The sequence below is a fragment of the Crocodylus siamensis genome, chromosome 1 (genome assembly GCF_052110815.1).
Source record: "Crocodylus siamensis isolate JL-2025a chromosome 1, ASM5211081v1, whole genome shotgun sequence".
Lineage (NCBI taxonomy): Eukaryota > Metazoa > Chordata > Crocodylia > Crocodylidae > Crocodylus > Crocodylus siamensis.
In genome coordinates, this window is record NC_143395.1 from 31,382,178 (window position 1) to 31,397,481 (window position 15,304).

The window sequence follows — 15,304 nt, forward strand, 5'->3', positions numbered from 1 at the left end:
CTCACACACCTATCCCCTCCACACACACACACCCCCTGACAGTCCCCAGGCCCTGGCCCTCCAACCCCTGCTCTCCATAGACTTATAGTTTCATAGTTTCATAGTAGCTAGAGTCGGAAGGGACCTAGGTAGATCATCTAGTCCGACCCCCTGCCTTAGCAGGAAAGAGCACCGGGGTCAGATGACCCCGGCAAGGTGCTCATCTAACTTCCTTTTAAAAATCCCCAGGCTAGGAGCCTGCACCACTTCCCCTGGAAGCCGGTTCCAGGCCCTAGCCGCCCTGACTGTGAAGTAGCGCCTCCTAATATCTAATCTAAACTTACCCTCCGCCAGTTTGTGACCGTTATTCCTGGTCACTCCTGGCAGCGCACGGGGGAACAGGGACTCCCCCAATACCTGCTGATCCCCCCTGACCAGTTTGTAGCAGGCCACAAGGTCCCCCCTTAACCTTCTCTTGTGGAGGCTAAACAGGTTCAGGTCCCGTAGCCTCTCCTCATAAGGCCTGCCCTGCTGACCCCTGATCATACGAGTGGCCCTCCTCTGAACTCTTTCCATATTGTCCACGTCCCTCTTGAAGTGTGGCGCCCAGAACTGGACGCAGTACTCCAGCTGCGGCCTGACCAGTGCCGCATAGAGGGGGAGGATCACCTCCCTGGACCTGCTCGAGATGCATCTGTGGATGCATGACAGGGTACGGTTGGCCTTCTTGACTGCCTCCCCACACTGCCGGCCCATGTTCATCGTGGAGTCAATGACGACTCCAAGATCCTTTTCCGTCTCCGTGCTGGCAAGAGGGGAGTTCCCCAACCTGTAAGTGTGGTGCCGGTTCTTCCTCCCCATGTGCAACACCTTGCACTTATCAGTGTTAAACCCCATCCTATTCTCATCCGCCCACCGTTGCAACCTGTCAAGGTCAGCTTGTAGCCTATTGCACCCTTCTAGTGCGCCCACATCCCCCCACATCTTAGTGTCATCAGCAAACTTGAACAGGGTGCTTTCTACCCCCTCATCCAAGTCACTGATGAAGATGTTGAACAGTGCGGGCCCGAGGACCGAGCCCTGCGGAACCCCACTGCCCACATCCTTCCAGGTCGAGAAGAACCCATCCACTACCACCCTCTGGGTGCGGCCCTCCAACCAGTTGGCGACCCATTTGACCGTGTGGGCATCGACACCACAGTCTCCCAGCTTTTTGATGAGGACAGGGTGAGAGACAGTGTCGAAAGCCTTCCGGAAGTCCAAAAAGACTACATCCACAGCAACCCCTGCGTCTAATGATTTGGTGACCTGATCGTAAAAGGCCACCAGGTTGGTCTGACAAGACCTGCCACTGATGAACCCATGTTGGTTGCCCCTGAGCATGCATTCCCCCGCAAGGCCCTCCTGGATGTGTGCCAGGATAATTTTTTCAAAGAGCTTACCCGGGATTGAGGTCAGACTAACTGGCCTGTAATTTCCCGGGTCCTCTTTTTTTCACTTTTTGAAGATAGGGTCCACATTGGCCCTCTTCCAGTCCTCCGGTACCTCGCCAGAGCACCACGAGTGCTCATAGAGCCGCGCCAGGGGTCCCGCAATGACCTCGGCCAGTTCCTGTAGAACCCTAGGGTGAAGATCGTCCAGACCAGCGGACTTGAACACGTCCAGCCTCTCCAGAAGTACCCTAACTAACTCCTCGCTAACCCTTGGCCCAGGCGTGTCTCTCTCGGGGCCCGAGGGGGGCCCAGCAGGGAGGTGGCTGAACTGGTCCCTACTTAGGAAGACAGAGGCAAAGACTTACCTGCATCCAGCAGCTGAGGCTGCTCCCACCACCCTTCCTGGCTGTGTGTCGGCCACATGTGTGCACACACACTCGCACATGGTGCCCCCTGCCTCCAGTCGCCCTTCTCCTGCTCCCACTAGCAGAGCAGAGCAAAATACTGGCCATTTGTTCAAATTTCAAAAAGTCACCCAGAAGGAAATTGGAGGACACAAAAAGAGAACATGTCCAGGAAAACCAGGACGTATGATAACCCCAGGCAAAACCAAATAAAACATCATACCTCTGCTGAGTGCAGTGGTTCTTCTGGCACATGCACAGGCTGCTGGATAGGACACGTGGCTAGAAAAAAGCAGCAGGACCAAAGAATCTCTGACCCCAAGTAACCCCTTTGAAGTCTAGCATAACAGGGCAGCCTTTAGACTGCTTGGACTTAGCCAAAGTGATTGAAGACAGCATAGAAGAAAATTGCTCTCCTAGGTGTTGCTGTGCACTACTTGGATAAAACTGAGGGTTTGGGTTTTCCTAAATACTAAATGAGGGGAAAAAATTAGAATCACAGAAAAAAAGGGCTGAAAGGGACCTCAAGATGTCACTTCCTCTGCCTTGAGGCAGGATAAGTATACCTATGCCTTCCCTGACGTGTTATGCCAAACTGTTCTGAAAAGTCTCTGATGAAGTTTCTAGACAAACTAGGTAGCCAGCTTGCTCAAATGCTTCTCTACCCACAAAGTTGGAAAGTTTTTCTTAACACTTAACCTAAATCTTCTTTGCTGAAAACTGAAATAATTTCTTCTTGACCTGCTAAAAAATAATCCATACTATATTTACTCAAATCAAAGACAAGGTTCTTCCCTCCATTTAACATGAAAGGAAAACGTCCCTCATCTTGTATTCAAGCACAAGGGAGATTCCAAGGGAATGGGGGTGGGCAGGCAGCTGCTGCGTCTACAACTCTTTCCCCAACCTAGGTTTAGAGCCAGAATCAGAGCTGACTCTTCTTCCCCTTCTCTGCTGTCCCCCAACACTGCCGCCTCTGCCCCACTGCCTACCTAACCCTCTGCCTCTGTTCCCCCACCCCCCGCTGCCTAGCCCCTCTCTCTACTCACTGCCACCACTTACTCTCCAACTCCAGCCCCAGCTCCAGCTCTGGCCTTGGGCACAGAGCATGTGGTTGCTCTAGCACCTGTCCAGCTATAGCAAAGACAGAACTGTTGCCATCACAACCACTGCTGTGTGACTGGGTGGGGGCTGGAATGACCATATGCTCCATACCCTGGGCCAGAGCAGGGTCAGAGCCAAGGCCAGAGCAGGAGGGTAAGTAGCAGCAGGGAGGCAGGTATGGGGAGACAGAGGTGTCAGAGATGGGGAGGCAGTGGGGGCCAGATAAGGCAGGCAAAGGCTGCAGGGGACCAAGCAGAAGGGGAGGAAATGGTAGGGGGAGCAGGTGCCAGAGGTGCAGGCACTGCAGGGAGGGGCACAGGCATGGGGGAGAAAGCAGAAGAATGGGCAAGTGGCAGGGGGCAGGCACCAGGGGGAGAGGTGCTGGGAAGCACAGGCACAGGAGTCAGGCAGCAATAGAGACAAGGGGAGGAGAAAGGGGGCCAGGGGCAGGGGCCAAGCCACTTGACTTCCCTGCCACCTGCCCCCCCACTGCCTGCTCCCATGCTGCTGCTTGCTCTGCTGCAGTGTGGGGTGGGGGGAGTGAATTTAAGATGACCCTTCAATAAGTAGATTCTACACATGGAAAATTATAACAAATAATTATAACAAATTTATAATGTTTCCATGTATAGAATCTTATTATTGTGGGGTTGTCTTACTTTCAAAGTTGTCTTGTAGTTGGGTAAATACAATAAATGCCCTCTTTTGAATATTAGAGACTTTAAACCATGTCTCCTCAGTCTTCTCTCTTCCAGACTTATGAAATCTAGTTCCCTGAGTTTTCTCAACCTTTTGTCCTCTGGATTCTCTCCAATTAGTCTATATCTTACTTGTAGTATGGTGACCTAAACTGGACAGAGTATTGTATTAGCCTAACTGAGGGGAGGTGACCCTTGGCAACACTGGGCACCACCTTAGAGAGGGGGAAGTGCAACAAATAGTCATTGCTAAATGGCAGCTAGCTGCACTGCTACCACCGGTAGCACAGCAGCTGGCATTCCCCAAAAGCTGAAGCTGCCCAAAGCACAGAGCTGCCCTGTTACACCCCTGGAGTACTCCATGAGAGCCTTCACCAACACCAACTAGAGTGGAATAATTGATACATTAATTCATCCCAAAAATGAGGTTGCCTGTTTTGTAACAGCACTGTATCCTGAGCCATAGTCAGTTTTTAGTCCACTGTTCCCCAAAATCCCTGTCTTGAAGTACCACAGTTATTCTCCCTATTATATTTGTGTAGTTGAATTCTCCTAAGTGCAGGACGCTGCACTTGTCTTTACAAAATTTCATCTTGTCGATTTAAGATTTCCTCTCACATTTGTCAGATCAATCTGAATTCTCACCCTGCCCCCCAAACTTTGCACCTCTACTTCCCTGTCAAAGAGACTCTGGCCTGGGATGGACCCTTCCATGACCTCACATGAAATACTCTCCCAGTTTGGCAGCAAACCACTGATAAGTACCCTAACTGCAGTTTTTCAAGCAATTGTACATCTATCTGGTGGTGATTTCAACAAACTATATTTTCCTAGTTTACTCCGAAGAATAGTGTCAAATGCCTCACTAAAGTCAAGATATATCATTTCTTCCTCCTCCAGTATACCAGTTATCCTGTCAAAAAAGGAAATTAGATTGCTTTGACATGATTTGATCTTGACAAATGCATGTTAGCTGTTTTTATCACCTTGTTATCCTCTAGGAACTATAAATTGATTTTTAATAAATGATTCTAGTATCTTTATAATTAACCAGGTTATCCTGATTGGTCTATAACTTCCTGGGTCCTCCCTTTTAAAGATAGGTATCATACTTGTCTTTTCCAAGTCCTTTGAGATTTCCCTCTGTCATAAATGAGGTCTTGAAAATAAACATTAGTGGTTTAGTTGGTTCCTTAAATACTTTGGAGGTGAATTTTATCAAGGTCTGCTGGTTCAACATATCTAATATACCTAGATAATCCTTCATCTATAGTAATCTACACTCCTATCCCATAGTTAAAATTAGCTATGTTATGTACCTGGTAACATCTTACCTTTGTGAAAGACTGAAGCAAAGAAAGCATCAAATATTTCAGCTTCCTGTATCATCATGGCAGATGAAAAAATAATTCCTTCTAGTAAAATTATCAAGTTATAAGATAAAAGATACATTATCATCAATGGCAGCCATTGATCTCAGGAGACTATGGAGGTTGTGCCTTTGGTGGGTTAGCAGGTACCCCCACACCTTCTTGAATGACTGAGGAGTCCAACACATGACAAACAGACCCTCTGGCAAGTTGCACATACAAACTCAGATGAGCTTGCGTCAGCATGCCAAGTACCATCTTGTCTTAGAATCACAGAATCAATGAGTGGGAAGGGACCTAGACAGATCATCTAGTCCGACCCCCTGCCATGGGCAGGAAGGAGCACTGGGGGTGGCAGGGGTCATAGGACCCCAGCCAGGTGCCTAGCCAGTCTCCTCTTGAAGATTTCCAGGGAAGGTGACAGCACCACTGCTCTGGGAAGCCTATTCCAGGCTCTGGCCACCCTTACCATGAAGTAGTTCTTCCTAATATCTAGCCTAAACCTATCCTCCCTCAGCTTGTGGCCATTGTTCCTGGTGACTCCAAGGGGGACCTTGGTGAACAGACGTTCTCCGAGTCCCTGCTGGTGGCCCCTGATAAAGTTACAGGCAGCCTGGGGAGACTGAAGAGATTCAGGTCCCTCAGCCTCTCCTCATAGGGCTGGCCACGGAGGCCCTCCACCATATGAGTGGCCTCCTCTGGACCCTCTCCAGGGTCTCCATGTCCTTCTTGAAGTGCGGCACCCAGAACTGGACACAGTACTCCAGCTGCGGCCTGACCAGCGCCACATAGAGAGGGAGCAAGACTTCTCTGGACCTGTTAGTGATGCCCCTGTTGATGTATGACAGGGTGCGGTTGGTTCTGCCTATTGCTTCGTCGCATTGGCGACTCATATTCATCCTGGAGTCGATCCTGACTCCAAGATCCCTCTCTGCCTCTGTGCTGCTGAGAGGGTCAGCCCCTAACCTATAACCATAATGCTGGTTCCCTCTCCCCAGGTGCAGCACCCTGCACTTGTCCTTGTTGAACCGCATCCTGTTCAGATCCACCCACCTCTCCAACCTATCCAGGTCTGCCTGGATGCAGTCCCTGCCTTCCGGTGTATTCACTTTCCCCCCACAGCTTGGTGTCATCAGCGAACTTGAACAGGGTGCTCTCCACATCCTCATCCAGGTCGCTAATGAAGATGTTGAACAGCACTGGCCCACGGACCGAGCCCTGGGAGACTCCGCTGCCTACACCTTCCCAGGTCGACATCGACCCGTCCACCACCACCCTCTGGGTGCGCCCCTGGAGCCAGCTTGCCACCCATGTGACTCTGCATTCATCAGTGCCGCAGTCCCTCAGCTTGCCCACCAGAATTGGGTGGGACACTGTGTCGAAGGTCTTCTGGAAGTCCAAGAAGATGACATTGACTTCCTCCTTCCCATCTAAACTCTTTGTTACCTGGTCATAGAAAGAGACCAGGTTAGTCAGGCAGGATCAGCCTTGCACGAACCCATGCTGGTTACCCTTCAACATCACTTCCCCTGCAGGGATCTCACAGATGTGGCCACTGATAATTTTTTCAAAGGCCTTCCCCAGGATAGAAGTGAGGCTGACTGGCCTGTAGTTGCCAGGCTCTTCCTTCCTCCCCTTCTTGAAAATAGGGACCACATTGGCCCTTTTCCAGTCCTCAGGGACTTGGCCTGAGCACCAGGAGTCCTCGAACAGCTGTGCCAATGACTTCATGATGACACCAGCCAATTCCCTCAACACTCGTGGATGAAGGTCATCCAGGCCCACCGACTTGGACACATCTAAGCCTTCCAGGTAATCCTTAACTAGGTCTGAACTAACAGTCGGGGAACTCGCATCCTTCTTGGGCCTCTCTACACTATCACCTGAGAGCACCCCATTGTCAGTGGCCAGGAACACGGAGGCAAAGAACTTTTTGACGAGTTCTGCCTTCTCACGCGCATCCGTCACCAACTGCCCTGCCCTGCCTCGTAGGGGTCCAATGTTACCCCGAGACTTCTTGCTACCTGTATACTTGAAAAAGGACTTTTTGTTATCCTTAATCCCAGAAGATAATCTAAACTCCAGTGCTGCTTTAGCCTTCCTTACCAAATCCCTACAAGCTCGGTTCAAGGAGGTATACTCCTCCTTTGTCCCTGCCCCCTGCTTCCACCACCAGTATGCTTTTTTCTTTGTCCTCAGGCCAGCCTGGATATCCGCGCTTAGCCATGAAGGTTTCCAGGACCCTTTTCCCACCTTCCTATGCAGAGGAATTGCATCCTGCTGCACTCCAAGGATAGCCTCCTTGAGGAAGGACCACCTTTCCTGGACCCCCCATACTAGCTACACCCTGGGCTCCGAGTGCCTCCCTGACCATTGCCCTGAGCACATCAAAGTTGGCTTTCCTAAAGCCAAGCATTTGCGCTGTGCTATTTCCCCTCCCCACCTTTCTCTGAATAGCAAACTGGATCATTTCATGATCACTGTCCCCTAGCCTCCCTTGTACTAGCACCTCCCCCACCAGGTTGTCCCCAGAGGCTAACACCAGATCCAGTATGGCGTTTTCCCTAGTGGGGATGAGTACCTCCTGCATGAGGTGTAGGTCCTGTACACAGGCTGCAGCACATATCTTGCCTGCCTCTGACATCTCTTTGTCTCATCATTGATACAGGATTCATGAAATGATACATATATTTATGAAAGATACAGCAGTGTAATCTCTGTGCTTCAATTCAGTACTCGACAATACTGAGTAGTAGCAGGTGCATCTCATTCTGGAAGTTTGACCAGATCTGCTTTCCTTTGATGTTGCTGGATCTGCAGAGTTTGCATCTGTTTCAGTTTCCTTGTCCACATCAAGCTACTGTGCCAGGAAGCACAATAAAACCTACACAATAGCCTTTTATCCTGAAGGATATTCCAAAAGAACACAAATGTAATCACTCCCCTGGTGTCACAAACAGGATACTGCCCTGATGAATACTTCTACTAATGGCATAAATGCTTTTGAGAAAAGCCACTGACCAAATACTGGAATTCACAAATAAAGATTTATCTTCTCTTCTGCATTAATAATGGTGAAGGGAAGGTTGAGAAATGTCCCCTAAGCCTTGCTGCACTCTAGCCCAAAAGAAAAAAGGACACCCCATCCCAAAAGAGAACTTGCAGAGACCTTCACCACAAGTGTCTCCTGAAAACCTTTCCACAGAGCTCCCAGGGAGGGTTTTCCTCCCTACTGGGCACGTCTACATTGCTACATGAAATGCTACTGTGCAGTAGCAATGAGCCTTAAATAAGCTACTCATTGCTACCGTGCAGTAGAGTTGATAGGCACTAACCCTGACATGAAGCTACCTCACAGTAGTAATGAGCTACTGCTCAGTAGCTCATTGCTACTGCACACTACCATTGGAAAAAAAACTGCAGAAATGGTACTGTGCAGTAATGCTAGTTACTGCTCTGTGTAGGTACTAAATGACCGTGCAGTAACAATTGTGCAGTCTGACACCCATGTAGACATGGCCACTGCCTCCAAAGCGGTTCTTGCACAAGCTTTGCTTATAGTGAATCTGGAACTGAATCCAGCTAGTGTGGCTCCTGCCCCCACCTTAGCTTGTGTGCTTAGCCCCTACCCTAACTCCAGGGTACTTGGGGTCAGTCCAGTCGTGCACTTGCCACCCACCTAAATGGGCCATTAAATGAAGGAGACACACAAGCTAAAAATTCTTGCAGGCATGAAGTCTTTCATTTGCTCATGTCCTAGAATAGTGTTGCTCAACCTGTGGGTCATGACCCAAAAGTGGGTTGCAAGAATATATGAAAGCATCGCAAACAAACTTTAAAAAATAGATCAGCAAACATTAAAAATGGATTCTTCTTTAAAGAAAGAGAAAAACATAGGAAACCATGGTTTTCCCTTGCAGGCTGTCAGAGTTCCAGCCTGCAAGAGGCTGCTTGGGGCTCCCCATACCCCACACGCTGGGGGCCTGGGGGCAGTGGGTCGGGACAGGCCACCAGTGTTTACAAATGGGTCCGGGTACAAAAAAGGGTGAGAACCACTGTCCTAGAATGTGAACTGAGAGGACAAGTCCTTAAGCTAGTTGGTAAAAATCCAGGACTTCCCAGCCATAGAGGGTCTGTTGGCAAATGTCCTGTGAATCTTTTTTGTAATTCAGCTAAAAGTAGGCAGCTGGAACTCTTTTTAACATAAATACTTACTACAGTGGTTCCCAGCTGAGATATGGGACAAGACCCCATCTCTAAAGCTCTTGCTGTTGAAATTAGGCTGCAGGTCTTTCCTGCATTCAGGGGTCACCAAAATTACCCTCTCTGGGCCCTAATCACTGTGTTGACCTCTGTATAACAAAGGTTTCCATCTTTCAGCCATGTATTGCAACACAAGGACTGAAATCCCTGCTTTACTCTGTGAGGACTGTGCTTCCTCACATATCACAGGCTGCAGCACATATCACAGAAAGACGAGCAGCCTTTGGTGACCAGTAGCCCCTCTCTCATGATGTGCAGGAATGAAGAGGATAAAAAAGAAGTATGGCTGTGTCCTACAGCTAACTGGTTAACATAGCCAAGCCAGTGTACCAGGGGAAGGGATCTGTACAAGGCAAAGGGCTCTCATAGACCAGGGAAATAGACTGTGACTTCCCAGCCCACCAACACCCTGACTCTGGTTCCCACTCTGCTCCTGGGACAGTGAAAAACTGCACCTCCTTGAAACAGAGTTTATGATACAGCTCAGTTTAAGCCTTAAATAAGTTAAACATCCCCTGGATCGGCTTGGCTCCTCACTGGTTGATGTAATCATGTTCTGTCACTCAACAAAGGCAGTTCAAGTGGATTACATGATCATCTGCCAATAGAGCAACTGAATATAAATAAAAAATGATGAACATGTAAAGAAACATGTGAGGATAAACTTAAATATCTAATTCTCACACCCAAAACCTCCTCTACAAAGTAGTTCAGGTTAATTAAAGGAACCATATACCTACTGAAAACCATAAAAAGTCAGGAAAAAGGAGGTTAATTATGCCCCATGACTAGCTTTCCCCCACAGCCCTTTTTACAAAATATTACTCAAAGCTACAGCTTCCCCTTAGTAGATTTTTTAACTTTCTCTTTTCTTAGACTATTTCTTCACACACTACTTTGTTTAATATTGATCCGTACTATATGTTTGTCTTTTCATTTCCATTATTTTCCTAGCAATGAGCCTAACCTGTGCAATCTCAGTTATTCTCCATCTGAGCTTTAAACATTTCATAACAGGTTTAAATATTCTCCTTTAATCCCCTTTTTTAACCTTATGACAAATAATTTCCCTCCGTCTGTTCAGTATTTAATATGTGTTTCTGTGGGGGCATCTAACTATAGGTTACTCCATCATACACACGCACACATACACACATTTTTTGTTTAAGCAGTGATGAGATCTGTTCTTTTGTCCATAATCAATAAAAAGATAAACAGGGTAAGAGTAGAGAGATCAAAATAGAGCCAAGCGGGGAAGAATATTAAATTTAGCATAGGTGCAAATTAGTGAATTGTTGTCAAGCACCACATATATTTTCAGCACGGTGGGTGGGATTCTCAGAAGTCCTTGGTGTTGCTTACCTCTGATCCCACTGAATTCAACAGAAGAGTTAGAGCGACACTGTGTGTTTTTAAAAATTCCACCCTAGATAAACAGAAATAATCTAGAATAACTGAGGAATATATGGTTTTAGATTCAGCTCAGATAAAAATCAGAGTAGCAAGGTGCAGCCACTACAAAAAGGGTGAATTTAACTGATGGATGGGAATGTATGGAATATTTCTTCTTATTGAGTTAAAAGGTGACAATAAGAGGTGGCAATGTTTACCAGTAGAGTGGCCAGGAATGGCCCAGCTTAGGCTGAGGACAACAAGACCTGGCTGCCGCTGTCACTTCTCCCTGCTGCTCAGCTGTGGTATGGTGAAGCAATATCCCCCGCTCTGACAGAGTCCATGCCACCTGGCTGCAGCATGGCACAGGCAGAGCTCCCCCTCCACTGGAGCCACAGGCAGCTGACAGTGGCATGGCTCAGAGAGAGCCATGCACTGTTGAATGCCATCGAAGCTCTGGCTTCATGGGCTGGATCCAAAGGCTGTATAGGCCTGATCCAGCCCACAGGCCATAGCTTGCCAACCCCTGATGTACACAGCTCTTGACTGCACATATCCACAGTAGCACAATTAAGGGAAACTGAAACAATAAAGGTACCTACCGCAAGAGACCAAGGGATTTCAGCTGTTTACCCCAAAAACTGAATTTGAGTATGTTCCTGTCAGTTAAAGCCATGGGCTAAATTTTGAACAGACCCATTCCGAGTAGCATTTGACATGGAAATCAATCCTACAATGCGGGATGTATAGTATAAAATGTATAATAAACTGGCCTTGTGGGCTAGCATAGATGCAAGAAAATAAAGGATCTTTAAAGAACAAATGTCCAGAATTCTAGTACCAACAAGCAATTAGAAGAATAGATATAGTCACCAGCATCTATGCAGGGTGTCTTCGTCATAATGGGTGTGGTAGATCTGGTCCGTTTTAACAACAAAATCAATGGGCCCAGGAGTTCGCTTCCATTTTTAAGAGGTATGACATCAGCGTGCCATGGAGATACCCAACTCTGGGGTCAGCTGCAAATTATTCTTTTAAATACACTCTTGGGTATGTACAAAGATATATTGCTCTTTATCAGGATAAAACACTATTTCCCTATTAAATTTCTTTCTACTGAAGTAGGGAATTTGTGCTGATAAAACAGCAGGGAGCTGGATTAAGAGAAAACCCAAAGGGCTGGTATGTAAGAAACTGGTATTAATTGATATTTTGCATTTTTATATCATCTTTCTTGTCTGTGTTCTCAACAAACACAATGAATTTAATACATTAATGTTTTAATTCCTGACATTTGGTACCTACTTATTAATACAACTGAGCTGAAGGATGAAGCAAGAGCAGTGTGGAACTCATATACATTTTCTTCACTAGAGGGCACCAACTTACAGTTAAAAATCACTTTTCACTGAAGCAAACACTGCACCAAGTTTGGCTTCAGAGATTAACATAAAAGTGAGGGGGGGAAAGGGAAGGAGGGCCTACATTAACAGCCATCTGTGTGTTAATTGCCTTTGTTGCTATAGTCTAATTCCTTCTCTCTCTTTTGACTTGTACATTGCATTATCTCAGACTTCCAGTGTGAGCTAAATCAGTACAAGTTTACAATGTTTAATTTATACCTATCTCTGCTCCACGCACGCCCAAGAGTTGGGTCAATTTTGACCCATCTCTACCCCTACGTCATGTCAGCACTGAATAGGGCCCAGATACTTGCATGAGAAGTGTCAGCTATGCCAAATCTGAACTTGGCTCCACTAATTTAAAACAGCAGTGTCCAACTCATTTTGCCCCATGGCCAAATCCAGACTGCGGGACAACCCGCAAGAGGTGGTAGCAGCATTAATCCCTGACACTGCCAGAGCCACTGTTTCAGCATGGCTCCAGAACCAAAGGAATTAATGTTACCACCATATGCCCCTGCATCACCTTCTCACCTGCTGCCCATCTTAGTCACCAGAGGCAACTAAAAACTGATTCTGGCAGGAGATGAGGAAGTCCGGAGCTGTGCCCAAACAGTGGGAATTAATGCTGACACAAGGGCTGTGGCAGACAGGGCAGTGAGCCCTGATGGACAAATCCTGCCCATGGAGGTGGGCAGACCAACCTGAGAGGGGCCTTGCAGGCTGGATGAGTCACCTCCATGGGCCAGATCCAGCCATCAAGCTGTATTTGTCACTGGAAAAATTACACTCTACTACACTTTGTGATGCTAGGGAAAGCTCAGAATAACCCTGCTGAGGTTGTTGAGCTGTGCCTGCAGCTGGTGTGAATCAGGTTTGCCTCAAGCTAATTTATACATGCTGAGGATCTACATCATGCTGTGCTGCTGGGAATATCCAGTCTGATCCATTTCCTTCTTGGGTATGACAACTGTTATTCTCTGGACAAATTCATGTCATTGAAGGATGCAGGATTTACTGGTAGCTTTTGGGGAGAGCGGGGGAGAGGAGGAAAGAATTCAGAGCTGGAAAATCGGTGCACTAGTGACTGCATGGTTCATGGTTTTAATAGTCCATGTGCTGTTGCATTGTACTGTGATGTCTCCGAAACAAGCCCAAACCAGATTTCAGTCATCCCAGTTTTCCACAAATGGTCTCTTAGTTGCCTCTTGCTGCCACTAGGTGACAGCATGATAACACAGAGCTCATCCAGCTACACACCAAACCAGCAACTGCTGAATTTTGGCAGCATTTAACATTTTTACATTTACAAAAACAGGCAGAAAAGCACCTATGTATTTGAATAGGTTCACTTAATGATGTTCCTACTAACGTGCATACAGTAACAGATCCCTGGTGGGTCACTCGAGTGATGGATACTGATATTTGGTCGCAGGGCCATAGTCAGGAATTATTTGGCTAGGAATAGGATGTTAAATTGTCCTCCTTACCTTCTTTTCAATATCCATATTCATTACCTCTTCTTTCACAGAAGGGAGAAGGCTGAGAGGGATGTAATCTCAATGCCTGATTTAATCACAGAAGAGAAGGAAAATCAGGTAAACTAAGATATAGCAATGGATAGAGAAATGTCAGCAGCCAGAAAGATGAACAGCAAGAAGCATGAATAGCAAGAAGCATGAACAACCTAGCATAGATTAGTACAGATGGGGGGTTGCCTTCCTCTGTAGCAGGAGCCATCCACGTCTGTCAAGGGAATTTAACAAATCTTGCAGTGGCACGACATTGACAGCCCTCATCCCCCTGCTTTACCTGTGGCAGGTTATAGGGCTTTTGGTGTTTTTAGGCAATGTGTTTCATAATTGTACAGCAGGGTTGATTGTGTGCTTTTAGGACCAGGTTAGACAAGGACTGTTAGGGGACGGTTTGGATAGGAATGATCCTCCCTCAAATGGCATTGGATTAGATGATCACCAGAGGTCCCTTCTGGCCCTACTTTCCTATGATGAGAACACTAGTTAGGGAGGTAATATATATAGAGACTGGGTTGGAAACTGAGCATGGTCAGCAGGAAAAAACTGAGATGTCCGTTTACAAATGCCAAGATCCTGGGTAACAAAACGAAGGAACCTGAACTACTGCTGCAAGCTGTAAAACTGGACCTTATAGAAATATAAAAAAACATAGAAGAGAGTTCCTGACTAAAACATAGATGTTGAAAAGTATACTGTAATACTGAAAAGATAGAAATACAGGTAAAAGTGATAAATAAATTGTAAAGGGAGTACTGTAAGTTACTGATATAAGAGACAGTAAAGGAATGAGAAGAGATAACATGGAAAAATCAAATCTGTTTGAGTCAAAAATCATTCTGAGGAAGACTAATAAAAATGGTTTTAACATGGCAATGCTAACTCCAGGGTCAAATTTAGATATGGACAGAAATCTCTGTAATGTTAGTCAGAGGACAGATACAACCAGGAGTTGCATTATTATGGGATATTTAAACTTCCCAGACATTAAAGAACAAATTTTACTAATAATGAAAATACTCAGTTGAGTAACAAATTTATTCATCAAATATTGTATTTACTCACCACTCTCACATTCCCATGCCAGGTGTAGTGGGACCTAGGCCAAAGGGCCTCACTGGGCTAGGGCTTTGGTGCCATACTCTCAGTGGATGTTTTGCCTCCTTATCTCTATATCCTGCCTGCCACAACTTGCTGTTAACGAAAGGGTTATTAGGAGGTGGTACCTGACTGTAGTGTAATACACTGAGATGGGCGCAGGTCTCAGTGTCTAGACATCTTCTGTAGAGCTTCTTCTCCCCTACACCCCACCCTTTTCCACTCAGGTGTTCCTGTGATGGTATTGGGATAGGCAATCCCTAGGAGGCACTTGTCTTCACATGACAGGAGAAAGGTCTGACATAAGAAGAACAACAGAGTGGTCTGGGACTGACGTGAGCTGGCCAGACCCGGGTACTCTGGCAAGGATCTACCACCAATGATGTCCATACCACATAGAAATGAATAAAGTAATATAGCATAAACCGTTATATCTGTCATTTACTTATGTGCCTAGCTTAGGCCTCGTAGTGTGTGTCCACCTTCCTCAGGCAACTAAGGCTCTTCAGGATTCACCCCCAGTCACAAGCCTGATTCACAGGGCAGCCCTGTATCAGGCCAACCCCTGTGGGTAGTTTGGGACCACAGGTACGATAAACCCCCCTGAGGCCCTTGAAGGTATCTGGCA